The sequence below is a fragment of the Carcharodon carcharias genome, chromosome 9 (genome assembly GCF_017639515.1).
Source record: "Carcharodon carcharias isolate sCarCar2 chromosome 9, sCarCar2.pri, whole genome shotgun sequence".
In the NCBI taxonomy this organism is placed as follows: Eukaryota; Metazoa; Chordata; class Chondrichthyes; order Lamniformes; family Lamnidae; genus Carcharodon; species Carcharodon carcharias.
In genome coordinates this window covers 44,967,574-44,981,251 of record NC_054475.1, presented here as the reverse complement: position 1 = coordinate 44,981,251, position 13,678 = coordinate 44,967,574, and the positions used below count along the sequence as shown (strand labels likewise).

At 43.9% G+C, this 13,678-nt stretch overlaps 1 protein-coding gene across 2 annotated transcripts in view; it reads left to right on the top strand.

Annotated features, from left to right (window-relative positions):
• Positions 1-13,678, top strand: part of LOC121282201 (differentially expressed in FDCP 6 homolog) — a 282,331-nt gene that overhangs the window by 76,600 nt on the left and 192,053 nt on the right. The window lies entirely within an intron of this gene.

Sequence of the window (13,678 nt, the reverse complement as noted above, 5' to 3'; positions counted from 1 at the left end):
TCTTAAATTTAAGTAAAGGCAATTACAAAGGTATGAAGACAGAGTTGGCTAAAGTGAACTGGGAAAATAGGTTAAATGTTAGGAGAGTAGAGAAACAGTGGCAGACATTTAAGGAGTTATTTCATAACTCTCAGCAAAGATATATTCTATTGAGAAAGAAAGTCTCTATGAGAAGAATGCACAATCCATGGCTAACTAAGGAAGCTAAGGGTAACGCCTTCAGTACTGCATATGTAAGTGTTAGGTCAGAAGATTGGGCAGAATATACCAGCAAAGAATAACTAGAAAACTATTGAGGGAGAAATTAGAGTATGAACTAGCTGGAAATATAAAAATAGATGGAATTTCTACAAGTATTTAAAAAGGAAAAGAGTTGCTGTAGTGAGTGTTAGTCCCTTAGAAAGTGAGACTGGGGAATTAATAATGGAAACTGAGGAAATGGCAGACAGCATTGAACAGGTATTTTGCATTTGTCTTCACAGTGGAGGACACAAAAAAACCCCCAAGAATACTTGGAAATTCAAAGGGAGGAACTAGGGTCTTAAAAGAAGTGGTTGCTGAAATAGTAGATGCATTGGTCATAATCTTCCAAAATTCCCTAGATTCTGGATAGGTCCCAGCCGATTGGAAAATTGCAGATGTAATGTCTCTATTTAAGAAAAAAAGGAGATAGAAAGCAGGAAACTATAGCCAGTTAGCCTGACATCTGTCATGGGCAAAATGCTACAGTCCATTATTAGGGAGGTAATAGCAGGACATTTAGAAAATCAAAATACAATCAGGCAGAGTCAACATCGTTTGTGAAAGGGAAATCATATCTGACTAATTTATTAGATTTCTTTGAGGAAATAACAAGCAGGGTGGATAAAGGGAAACCGGTAGATGTAGTGTATTTGGATTTCCAGAAGGCATTCGACAAGGCGTCACAACAAAGGTTACTACACAAAAGAATGATGTAGGGGGTAACCTATTAGCATAAATAGAGGACTGGCTAGCTAACAGGAAATTGAAAGTAGGGATAAATTGTTCATTTTCAGGTTGACAAGCTGTAACTAGTGGAATACCACAGGGATCAGGGCTGGGGCTTTAACTATTTATATTCTACATCAATGATTCACATAAGGGCCCAAATGTATGCTAGCTAAATTTGCCAATAACACAAAGATAGATAAGAAAGTAAGTTTGTAAGAGGACATAAAGAGTCCATAAAGGGATATAGATAGTAAGTGGGCAAAAATTTGGCAGATAGAGTATAACGTGGAAAAATGCGAACTTGTGCACTTTGGCAGGCTGAATAGAAAAGCAGTACAAAAACAGAATTACCTGGAAAAACTCAGCAGGTCTGGCATCATCGGCGGAGAAGGAAAGAGTTGACGTTTCGAGTCCTCATGACCCTTCAACAGAACTTGAGTTCGAGTCCAAGAAAGAGTTGAAATATAAGCTGGTTTAAGGTGTGGGGGGGGGGGGGGGGGGGGGGGCGGAGAGAGAGAGAAGTGGAGGGGGGTGTGGTTGTAGGGACAAACAAGCAGTGATAGAAGCAGATCATCAAAAGATGTCAACAACAATAGAACAAAAGAACACATAGGTGTTAAAGTTGGTGATATTATCTAAACGAATGTGCTAATTAAGAATGGATGGTAGGGCACTCAAGGTATAGCTCTAGTGGAGGTGGGGAGAGCATAAAAGATTTTAAGATATTTAAAAATAATGGAAATAGGTGGGAAAAGAAAAATCTATATAATTTATTGGAAAAAAAGGAAGGGGGAAACAGAAAGGGAGTGGGGATGGGGGAGGGAGCTCACGACCTAAAGTTGTTGAATTCAATATTCAGTCCGGAAGGCTGTAAAGTGCCTAGTCGGAAGATGAGGTGTTGTTCCTCCAGTTTGCGTTGGGCTTCACTGGAACAATGCAGCAAGCCAAGGACAGACATGTGGGCAAGAGAGCAGGGTGGTGTGTTAAAATGGCAAGCGACAGGGAGGTTTGGGTCATTCTTGCGGACAGACCGCAGGTGTTCTGCAAAGCGGTTGCCCAGTTTACGTTTGGTCTCTCCAATGTAGAGGAGACCACATTGGGAGCAACGAATACAGTAGACTAAGTTAGGGGAAATGCAAGTGAAATGCTGCTTCACTTGAAAGGAGTGTTTGGGCCCTTGGACGGTGAGGAGAGAGGAAGTGAAGGGGCAGGTGTTGCATCTTTTGCGTGGGCATGGGGTGGTGCCTTAACAAAGAAGTGAAGGGTTGTAGGAAGCAGGCAGGAAAGTGAACTTGAGGCTACAATCAAATCAGCCATAATCTTGTTCAATGGCAGAGCAAGCTCGAGGGGCTGAATGGCCTACTCCTGCTCCTGGTTCTTGTGTTCTTTCTAGAATTAGGCAACAGGTTAGACAATTAGGTTACCTGTCATATTAAGAAAAAGTAAAATTTCTTGATTTTCCGCTGAAGCATCAAACTAAATAATGCATGCCAGCTGGAATTTGGTGAGAAACTCAAATCATTTGGCTGGAACTCATTCCAGTTGACGGGTTAAATAACACAAGCCCATTCCTGGTCCACATGTGTTCAATGTATACTGCAGAACTGTTAAATGTTATTCCTGATTGGGAGGAGTGCTGCACTAATTTATGAATGGATTGACTAGTTGAGTCTTGGGCATATTTTAAAATGATCACTTATTTGCATTGTTAAAGTTCTTTCCGGAGTGTTTTTTTAAAGATGTCCTTGTTGTAACTGACCCAGATGTCTCTTTGTGATAAAGGTGAAATGCAACTTCAAAAATATGGTTAAAATTTGAATATATCTTCATTATTTGGACAATATCTGATTAAAATAGGCAGCAACATTAGATGTGCTTCAAAGTAAATTTACTGACGGCATGATGGCCATTAAATTTAATGTCTGCACATAAAAACCCCATACTGAAACACCCAATGCCTTGCTATGAAATGTCCTTGAAACTGGAAATAAGCAGAAATAATCCAATCTAAGTAACAGCAAATTATAATTATATGTGTCCCTGGCTGAACGTGTCTTTGCGGTGATGGCAGGTGTCTCAGTACTCCTTGGTTAAAGACTTAAGTCAGAAGGCTCCCAGCTGACATTATAATGATCCCGTTGCAAACTACGGAGAGCCTGTCTGTTCTTAACAAGATTACTCAATGAAAATCATATTCGGCCATCTGTTCACTCATCGCACCGCTTCTACGAGATTCCATGAGAGAGAATATTGAATAAGTAGTTGACAGGACCCCTGTTACATTGCAGTAACTTCAGTCTTGGTAGTGAACTGATAAGACCATAAGAGCAGAAATTAGGCCGCTCGGCCCATCAAGTCTGCTCCGCCATTCAATCATGGCTGATAAGTTTCTCAACCCCATTCTCCCGCCTTCTCCCCGTAACCATTGATCCCCTTAACAATCAAGAACCTATCTATCTCGGTCTTAAATACACTCAGTGACCAGGCCTCCACAGCCTTCTGTGGCAATGAATTCCATAGATTCACCACTCTCTGGCTAAAGAAGTTTCTCCTCATCTCTGTTCTTCCCTTTACTCTGAGGCTGTGCCTTCGGGTCCTATTCTCTCCTACTAATGGAAACATCTTCCCTATGTCAACTCTATCTAGGCCTTTCAGTATTCTGTAAGTTTCAATCAGATCCCCCCTCATCCTTCTAAACTCCATTGAGTATCGACCCAGAGTCCTCAAACGTTCCTCATATGTTAAGCCTTTCATTCCTGGGATCATTCTCATGAACCTTCTCTGGACCCTCTCCAGGGCCAGCACATCCTTCCTGAGATATGGGACCAAAAATTGCTCACAATATTCTAAATGAGGTCTGACCAGAGCCTTTTAAAGCCTCAGCAGCATATCTCTGCTTTTATATTCTAGTCCCCTCAAAATAAATGCCAGCATTGCATTTGCCTTCCTAACTATTGACTCAACCTTCAAATTAACCTTAAGAGAATCCTGGACTAGGACTCCCAAGTCCCTTTGCACTCCAGATTTCTGAATTCTCTCCCCATTTAGAAAATAGTCTATGCCTCTATTCTTCCTACCAAAGTGCATGACCTCACACTTCCCCACATTGTAATCCATCTTTGCCCATTCTCCTAACCTGTCTAAATCCTTCTCAATACTACCTGTCCCTCCACCTATCCTTGTATCATCTGCAAACTCAGCCAGGATGCCCTCAGTTCCTTCATCTAGATCATTAATATATAAAGTGAAAAGTTGCGGTCCCAAACATTGACCCTTGCGGAACTCCACTAGTCACTGGCCGTCATCCTGAGAAGGACCCCCTTATCCCCACTCTCTGCCTCCTGCCAGACAGCCAATCTTCTATCCATGCTAGTACCTTGCCTCTAACATCATGGGCTCTTATCTTACTGAGCAGCCTCCTGTGTGGCATCTTGTCAAAGGCCTTCTGGCTAAGTAGATAACATCCATTGGCTCTCCTTTGTCTAACCTGCTCGTTACCTCCTCAAAGAATTCTAACAGATTTGTCAGACATGACCTCCCCTTGATGAAACCATGCTGACTTTGCCCTATTTTACCATGCACTTCCAAGTATTCTGAAATCTCATCCTTAATAATGGACTCTAAAATCTTACCAACAACCGAGGTCAGGTTAATCGGCCTGTAATTTCCTGTCTTTTGTCTCACTCCCTTCTTAAACGGGGGGTTACATTAGTGATTTTCCAGTCCTCTGTGACCCTCCCTGACTCCAGTGATTCCTGAAAGATCACCACTAACGCCTCCACTATCTCTACAGCTATCTCCTTCAGAACTCTGGTGTGTAATCTATCTGGTCCAGGTGATTTATCCACCTTCAGACCTTTCAGTTTTCCTAGCACATTCTCCTTGGTAATGGCCACCATACTCACCTCTGCCTCCCCTGACTCTCTTGAATTTTGGGATATTACTCGTGTCTTCCACCGTGAAGACTGGTGCAAAGTATCTATTCAGTTCCTCCGCCATTTCTTTGTTCCCCACTACTACTTCTCCAGTGTCATTTTCCAGCGGCCCAATGTCCACTTTTGCCTCTCTCTTACCCTTTATATATCTAAAAAAACTCTTGCAATCTTATTTTATATTACTGGCTGGTCCATCTGTGGGGCGGAATCTTCTGCTCTCTTCTGGTGAGTTTGGAGGCAGGACGGGCATTCATTTAGGTGAGATGGAGAGATGGAGGCATGCTGGAACGCCGCGCTTTCCCACCTCTGCAGGATGAAGTTCTGGGCGGGAAGGCCCATGGTCAACCTACCCTCCCTGCCTATTGGTATTAACTCAGTGGCAGGCAGGCCTGTCACCATGCAGCAGCAAAAGCCACTCGGCCAGATTGTCATCACCTGGGGGAGGGGTTGTCCCTCAATCAAAGGCATTCAGTGCCTGATCGAGGAGCATGAACATCAGAAAGGGGTGGGGGCCCGCTGAGAACCATCCCCTGCATCCCTGTTCCTGCAACCACCACCCCCCCAGTCCAGTCCACAAAACCCCGACTCCCACATCTCTTACCTGTGGCCTGGATTACTCTGTGACCCCGGGACTCCAGTGTCTGTCCTTCTGGCAGCAGCCACAGCCTTCCTACTAGCGCTGCTGAGCACAAGAGCTGGCAGCCTCTGGCCCGCAGCTCTTGGTAGGTGAGACTTCCGCCCTTGGGGCCTTGGTTCCAGAGGAAAAGCCCACTGTTGGCCTCACTACTGCCTGATTGGCATGTGGTTCACCTAGCCTTCCCAAAAAGAGGCAACGCGGGTCTCCAGCCGAAAGGCAAGACCCTCTACGCCTCAACAAGATTCCGCCCATAGTGTAGTAATCTTAGAGATCAAGTTAGATTAGAAATGAGATGATGGCCACGAACAGAAATTGAAAGTAGTTAGGATTTATGCTGATGCTGTCCATTGTGAGCTGACTGCAGCGTCACAGAATGAAGGGACACAAACTAAAAATTCCAGTCCAGTCAGTTCCTGATTTTAGCTGTGCTGCATGGTGAAGTAATACTGACACTCAGTACAGAGAAACAGGAGGTAAGACTCATACGTTTGCTGCCATGCAGCTCCTGATGACCAGATAAGTGTGGTGGTCAACTGGTTACTTACACTGTCAGTCAGGGTATGTGACCTGGACTGAAGGGGCACAGAGCCTATGCATGTGAGGGAGGATCGTAGCACAGAAGAGAAATTCTCTCTCTCTCTCTCTCTCCCTCTTGCTCTTTCACCCTCTCCTTTCCCTCTCTCTCTCTCTCTGCCTCTAACTTCCTACTCTTTCTCTCCACCTCCGTCCCCCTCTCACCCCTTCCCCCCACCCCACTCCCCCTGCTCTTCACCCTCCCGCCTCCCACTCTTCCCCCCCCCCCCACTCTTCCCCCTCCAACTCTACTCCCCCAATCTACCCCCCACTCTTCCCTCACCCTACTACTCCGCACTCTCCCCCAACCCTAAAAGAAGATGGTTGTGGTTGTTGGAGGTCAGCCATCTCAGCTCCAGATCATCACTGCAGGAGTTCCTCAGGATAGTGTCTGAGGCCCAATCATCTTCAGCTGCTTCATCAATGACCTTCCTTCCATCATAAGGGCAGAAGTGGTGATGTTCACTGATCATTGCACAATGTTCAGCACCATTCACAACTCCTCAAATACTGAAGCAGTCCACGTCCAAATGTAGCAAGGCCTGGAAAATATCCAGGCTTGGGCTGACAAGTGGCAAGTAACATTCGCACCACACAAGTATCAGGCAATGACCATCTCCAACAAGAGAGAATCCAACATCACCCCATGATGTTCAATGGCATTACCATCGCTGAATCCCCCACTATCCACATTCTGAGGAGTTACCATTGACCAGAAACTGAACTGGACTAGCCATATAAATACTGTGGCTACAAGAGCAAATCAGACGCAGGAAATCCTGTGATGAGTAACTCACCTCCTGACTCCCCAAAGCCTGTCCACCATCTACAAGGCACAAATCAAAAGAGTGATGGAATGCTCCCCTGCCTGGATGAGCGCAGCTCCCACAACACTGAAGAAGCTGGACACCATCCAGGACACAGCAGCCTGTTTGATTGGCACCCCATCCACAAACATTCACTCCCTCCACCACTGACGTACAGCAGCAGCAGTGTGTACCATCTACAAGATGCACTGCAGGAATTCACCAAGGCTCCTTAGACAGCACCTTCCAAACCCATGACCACTACCATCTAGAAGGTCAAGGGCAGCAGGTAGGTGGAAACACCACCACCTGGAGGTTCCCCTCCAAGTCACTCACCATCCTGACTTGGAAATATATCGCCATTCCTTCACTGTCGCTGGGTCAAAATCCTGGAACTGCCTCCCTAACAGCACTGTGGACCAGCAGTACACCATACGGACTGCAGCGGTTCAAGAAGCTCACCGCCGCCTTCTCAAAGGCAACTAGGGATGGGCAATAAATGCTGGCCCAGCCAGCGAAGCCCACATCCTGTGAATGAATAAAAAAAACTTGCTGTCGAACTCCTCCAATCAAGTGCGCAGGCACTGATCTGTATCACAGTGATATCCTGTGTGAGTGTGACACCTGTTTCTTCCCACCCTCACTACCTAATCTGGTACCTTTGGCACAATGATTCCATCCTCCTCAATGTGTCTCTTTTAACATTTCATTTTCACGCACCATTTCCTTGGCGTGGCTATCTCTTAGTTTTGGTCTTAACTGTTCAATAATGGCAGTTCAATGGCTGATTGATCCCCAATGACCCCAACCTCCCCTCTATCAATCCAAAAGCTGCTCCTATGCTCTCCAGCTGATTGTTTGACCTTAAACCCTGAATGTGCTCAAGCTTACTTTACTTTCCTGTCAGCAATACTGTAACCATTCTCTCAAGCTGCTGCCATGGCTACATCTCACTCCATCGAACTGTCCCCTCTAACTTCTGGTTTGCTGTGTGCCATTGGGTCATTGTACTGTGCGATCCCTTTAAGATTGACGTGCATCTTAAAGGGAAAGTTTCTTTAGTGCAGTCTCTTTGTTTCATGTGTGGCAAATTCTTGGTTGTGTGCCATACAGCTGAGAGGGAACATTGCTCTCTTGGCTGCCAGTTGAAGCTGAGTTACGGATCTCTTGACATACTGTTGAATCATTGGGTTTTGTTCCCCATATATGTTTGGTTGGCATTTTTTTCTGCAGATCATTCAGCTGAGGTGCAATAACCATTACACAGCCAACATTCCTGATTTCTGCCATGTTACTGCAGTGAACCATCCCTCCTATATTGGCTAAAGATCATTGCCCTTTTGAGTTAATGGGCACAGCTAAATGAGGTCTGAGGTTTTATGAGATTCCTTGAAACCCAGCCACTGACAAACATTAACATTACACAGTGCTTAACGAAAGGTCACCGACCTAGAAGGTGAACTCTGTTTCTCTCTCCAGAGATGCTGCCAGACCTGCTGAGAATTTCCAGCATTTTCTTTTTTTATGTTAGATTTCTATTATCTGCAGTACTCTGCTTTTCAACATTACACACATTCATTTGTCATCATGGGTGTTGCTGATGTCATATGGACCATGCTAATATATTTAAATTAGAATTGCTTACCAGTAAACCAACAAAATTGTGGCTAAGTAACACAATCTGAAATATGCTGCTTCAAGATGTAAGCCTCTGCAGCAGATACCAGGTTAAGTGCACTGCATTTATTTGTGGTTGGAGAGTATGTGATGCACAAACCATATCATCGTTCATATTGAAGTCAAGAATAGAGCCTTTGAGATATTATGGCACAATAGAAGGCCAACACAGAAAGCCAAATTAAAATAATATAGAAGTGGGACTTCGGAGAACACCTTGGCCAAGCCTGCTTTCATTGGACGATTGGGTCATTCAACACATTGGATTTTCTTTGTTTAAACATATGCACGTTTGTACTTGCTGTGATACATTTAGCAAAGCTGAAACATGAGTTTGTCCCGTCTATGTTCCCCAAGGTTTACCTGATATGCAGTGGTGTACAGAGTAATGCTGGGTTGGTGTGGCATTGTTCTGACCACACAATCATACAATGTATACCTCTTACCTCAGTTTGTAAAACCCTGGGGTGCTAATTACTAAGCCGTAGAGAGTCATACACTTAACTCAACTGGGATTTACTGAAATAAAGCACACTTGTTGTGGGTGAGTCAGGATTAGCTGGAAAAGAAGCTTGTGTTTTACTAATTTGCTGGAATTGTTTTGAATACGTTACTAGGTAAGAATTGGCTTGATTCCTGTCATCAAGAAGTTCTTAATAATGGCTAGAGATCTGCTTGGAGTCCAGTTGCCAACACTATTCCATTGGCATTAGTGTTGGGACTACTGCTTTTTAATGTTGTCATAAATGGCCTAGATATAGATGCTGGCGGTAAAGTCTGAAAGTTCACTGATGTGATGAAAATTAGTGCAAGCTTTAGGACTGTAGAGGATAATTTTCTTCAAGCAAATTTAGATGTAGTGGGGAATGGGCTAAACTCTGGCAAATGATATTCAATCCAAATAAGTTCAGTATGTTTTGCTTTTGGGCAGATGCAACACAAAATACAATTAACACTTACATGAATCTGAACTGAGAGAAATGGACCTTGGTGTTATAGTTAAGAATTGTCTGAAAATTCATGGCCAATCCCAAGAAGCCAAAACCAAAGCACAAAAGGGTATTAGGCTATAGTTGCTCTCTTGGCTGCCAGTTGAAGCTGAGTTACGGATCTCTTGACATACTGTTGAATCATTGGGTTTTGTTCCCCATATATGTTTGGCTGGCATTTTTTTCTGGGGATCATTCAGCTGAGATGCAATAACCATTACACAGCCAACATTCCTGATTTCTGCCATGTTACTACAGCGAACCATCCCTCCTATATTGGCTAAAGATCATTGCCCTTTTGAGTTAATGGGCACAGCTAAAGGAGGACTGAGGTTTTATGAGATTCCTTTAAACTCAGCCACCTGACAATAGGACTCTTCAGTATTGTACAAAGGACACCATTTTGTCATTGTACAAGATCTTGCTTAAACAGCATTTAGAATACTGTGTCTGGTTTTGATTCCCTGACATGGTGGGTGATATGGGTGTTTTGAAAAACATCCAGAGAAGGACCACAGGAATCACAAGAATGATGTGCAGCTTTAAGGATTAGTTTCATAGAGCTGCAGAACTCAGGCTACCTCCCCCGGACCATGAACCCACCACCGAACATCAAACATTTCTCTCCAGGACTTTTACTGACCTCATCTCTTCTGGAGATCCTCCCTCCACAGCCTCCAAACCACACATTCACCCAATTCCAAACAGCCCACTTCTACCTCCCTCCCAAGATCCACAAACAGGACTATCCTGGCAGATCTATCAGTTTAGCCTGTATCTGCCCTACAGAATTGATTTCTTCCTATCACAAATCTATATATTTTTTTCACTTGTCCAGTCTCTCTCCACCTACATCCATGGCTCTTCTGATGGTCTCCTTCATTTTAACAGTTTCCAATTGCCTGGCCCTAACCATTTCCTCTTCACCATAGCTGTCCAATCCCTCTACACCTCCACCTGCCACCAGGGTAGACCGAGGGCTCTCTGCTTCTTCCTCAAACAGAAGCAGATCTACAGCCACCACCACCACCCTCCTCAGGCTGACCAAACTTGTTCTCACATTGAACAACTTCCCCTTTAACCCTGCTCATTTCCTCCAGATATAAGGTGTTGCTGTGGGTAGCCACCTGGGTCCTAGCCATGCCTGCCTTTTTGTGGGGCTTGTGGGATGTTCCTTGTTCCAGTCCTGCTCCCTCCCTCACCTTTTTGTCTGTACGTTGATGACTGTGTCAGGGCTGCTCTCACCCTTAACTGGAAAATTTCACCACCTTCGCTTCCAATTTCCACTCTTCAGTAATCTTCACATGGTTCACCTCTGACTCTTCCCTTCCTTGACTTCTCTGTCTCCATTTCTGGGGATATCTGTCAGCCAATATTCATTATTAACCCACTGACTCCCACAGCTACCTCCGACTACACTTCCTCACATCCTGCTTCCTGTAAAGCAGGACTTCCCAAATTGTGGTCCGCGATACCCAGTCGCTGCAAAGCCCCTTTAAAACGCACATTTTTTTAATGGTGGCCTAACTGACTGATCTAACAGAGGCCTAGAGATCCAAAAAGGCCAACGAAAAGGTAGGTGTTTTTTATTTAAAAACCCTGCAGTTTTAACAGATCCCCTCGCTCACAGCTCTCACAAGCCTCAAAATTAGGTCACAGTGAGAAAGTTCTGGAAGCACTGCCGTAAGGACTCCATTCTATTCTCCCAACTTCTCCATCTCCATTGCTTCTGTTTGGTCAATGCAACCTTCCATATCAGTGCTTCTGATTTGGCTTCTTTTCTCCTTAATCAAGGGTCCCCCCTCACAGTGGTTGACTGGGCTCTCGACCATGTCCGTTCCATTTCATGCACTTCAACTCTCACCCTTTCCCTCCTCCCAGAACCACGATAGGGTTCCCCTTGCCCTCACCTTCCAAACCCCTCCCCCAGCCTCCGTATTCAATGGAATATCCTGATCCATTTCTGCCACCTCCATTGCAATGCTGCCACCACACACATCTTCCCCTCCCTTCCTTTCAGCATTCAGTGACCCTTCCCTCAGCATCCTGATCCACTCCTCAATCACCGCAACGTGCCCTCGCCTTTCTGTGGCACCTTTCCACGTCAGCGCAGGATATACATCATAGCCTTCCTGTTTCCTCACCGTCCAAGCCCCCAAACACATTTTCAAGAGATTTATGTGCATTTGTTTTAATTTAGTATACTGTATTTGCTGTTCACAATGTGGTCTGCACTTCATTGCAGAGATCAGATGCAGATTTGGTGACTGCTTTGTGGAACATCACCGTTCAGTTCAAAAATATGACCCCTAGCTTCTGGTCGCTGGTCATTTTAATTCTCCACCTTGCTCTCATGCTAATATCTAGTCGTCAGCCTCCTACTGTGTTGCAGTGAAGTTCAATGCAAGCATGAGGCACAGCATCACATCTTTCAATTTGCCATTTTACAGCCTTCCAAACTCAACATTGAGTTCAACATTTTAAGAGCATAATCTCTGCCCCCCCCCCATTTTGTTTTCTTTGCAGGTTTTGATTTTAATCTTGTTTTTCCCCTTGCCTTTGCTTTTATGGCAGCTGTTCATTGCCCTGCTATTCGCGCCTTCACTAGACACATTTTATTTCTTGATTTGTTCCATTACCATTCCCTTTGTCTTTGAGCCACTATTTAGTCAGCTAATCTGTCCTGTCTTCCACCCTATCATGGGCCTTCCTTGTTGTTCTTTTCTCTCCTCGCCCCTTTTACTTAACTTAAAACCTATTATACTTCCAATTTTTTGCAGTTCTGGTGAAAGGCCACCAAATTGAAACACTAACTCTGTTTCTCTCTCCACAGAAGCTGCCAGACCTGCTGAGTATTTCCAGCATTGTTTGTTGATGTTTCAGGTTCCCAGCATCTGCAGTATCTTGCTTTTGTGCCAGACACAAAGAACCTTTAAACAGATTTTTGAAGCAGGGTTGGAGAGGTGGTCCATCTTTTAAATTCTTTTCTCGATTGCAACGGGCACCTGGGAATCATGTGTACTTTCAAGTGGAATTTATGCTATAGCATTTTTTAAACTGCATGAAACACATTTAATCTGAGGAGTATTAAAGTACCTGTTATTAGCTTGCAAGAGCTGGGGAAGCACTAGAGTACCACCGATTTAAAAAAAAATACAATTTAAAGGCATCAACTGTGAGTCTGTTACAAGAAGCATCTCTCTCCACCCTGTTCCCGATCAACTTGTAACAACTTCAGCAGGTCATAACTGCAGCCCCCCATCCCCCACCCCTGCCAAGCCAAAGAGTAACACTGTATACCACTAGGATAGTTAAACCTAGATGTTGTTAAGCATGGGTTTGTTTAAGAAAAAGTCACAGTATAAATGAGGCAGATTATATTGAATCATACAATAAAAATAATTAGAGGCTTCTCTATGGAGTTACTCATAGTAAGTCTGAAGATGAACTGTTTTATAAGAATTATGTCACGTATTGGTCCATTACTAAATTGCTGGCACGTGTCTCCTTAAAGCTACGAAAGATTGGTGCACTTTATTCTTGAGATTTGCTATAGTTCAGACAGGCCTTTTAAATCTAATTGCCTCGTAAAAATTTGGTAAATTTTAAGTTTAAATGTTGTTTAGCCAGGTAATTTTGCAGAGTGCAAAGTACTGGATAAACTTTAAACCATCATCCTTAGTTTTTCTAAGATTGTTTTATTGTGATGTTTGTGCTCATAGTTTTAGTAGCGAACATTCTGTTTTGTTGCTCACAGTGAGAGGATGTGCCATTTTACAAAGAAAAGGAACATTGCACTATGTAAACATAGTGTCGTTATTCGTGTTGCTGAAGTGTAGATGAGTTCTCTTTAAGTTTAGAAGTTTATGTTCTGCATTGGAGAAATAAAGGATAAGATTAGTTAATAGGTTAAAATCCAGCATTCACTACAGTCTGTTCTGCCTCAATTTTTTAATTGAACCACACAACTTTCTTCAACCATCTATGTTAGTGTACTATTTTAAGGCACTTGTGTGCCTATGTCTAAGTTGAAGGCGTTTGGAGATACAAAAGGGAAGGAAATCTAGGGACGTACTTTTGGTTCAGAAT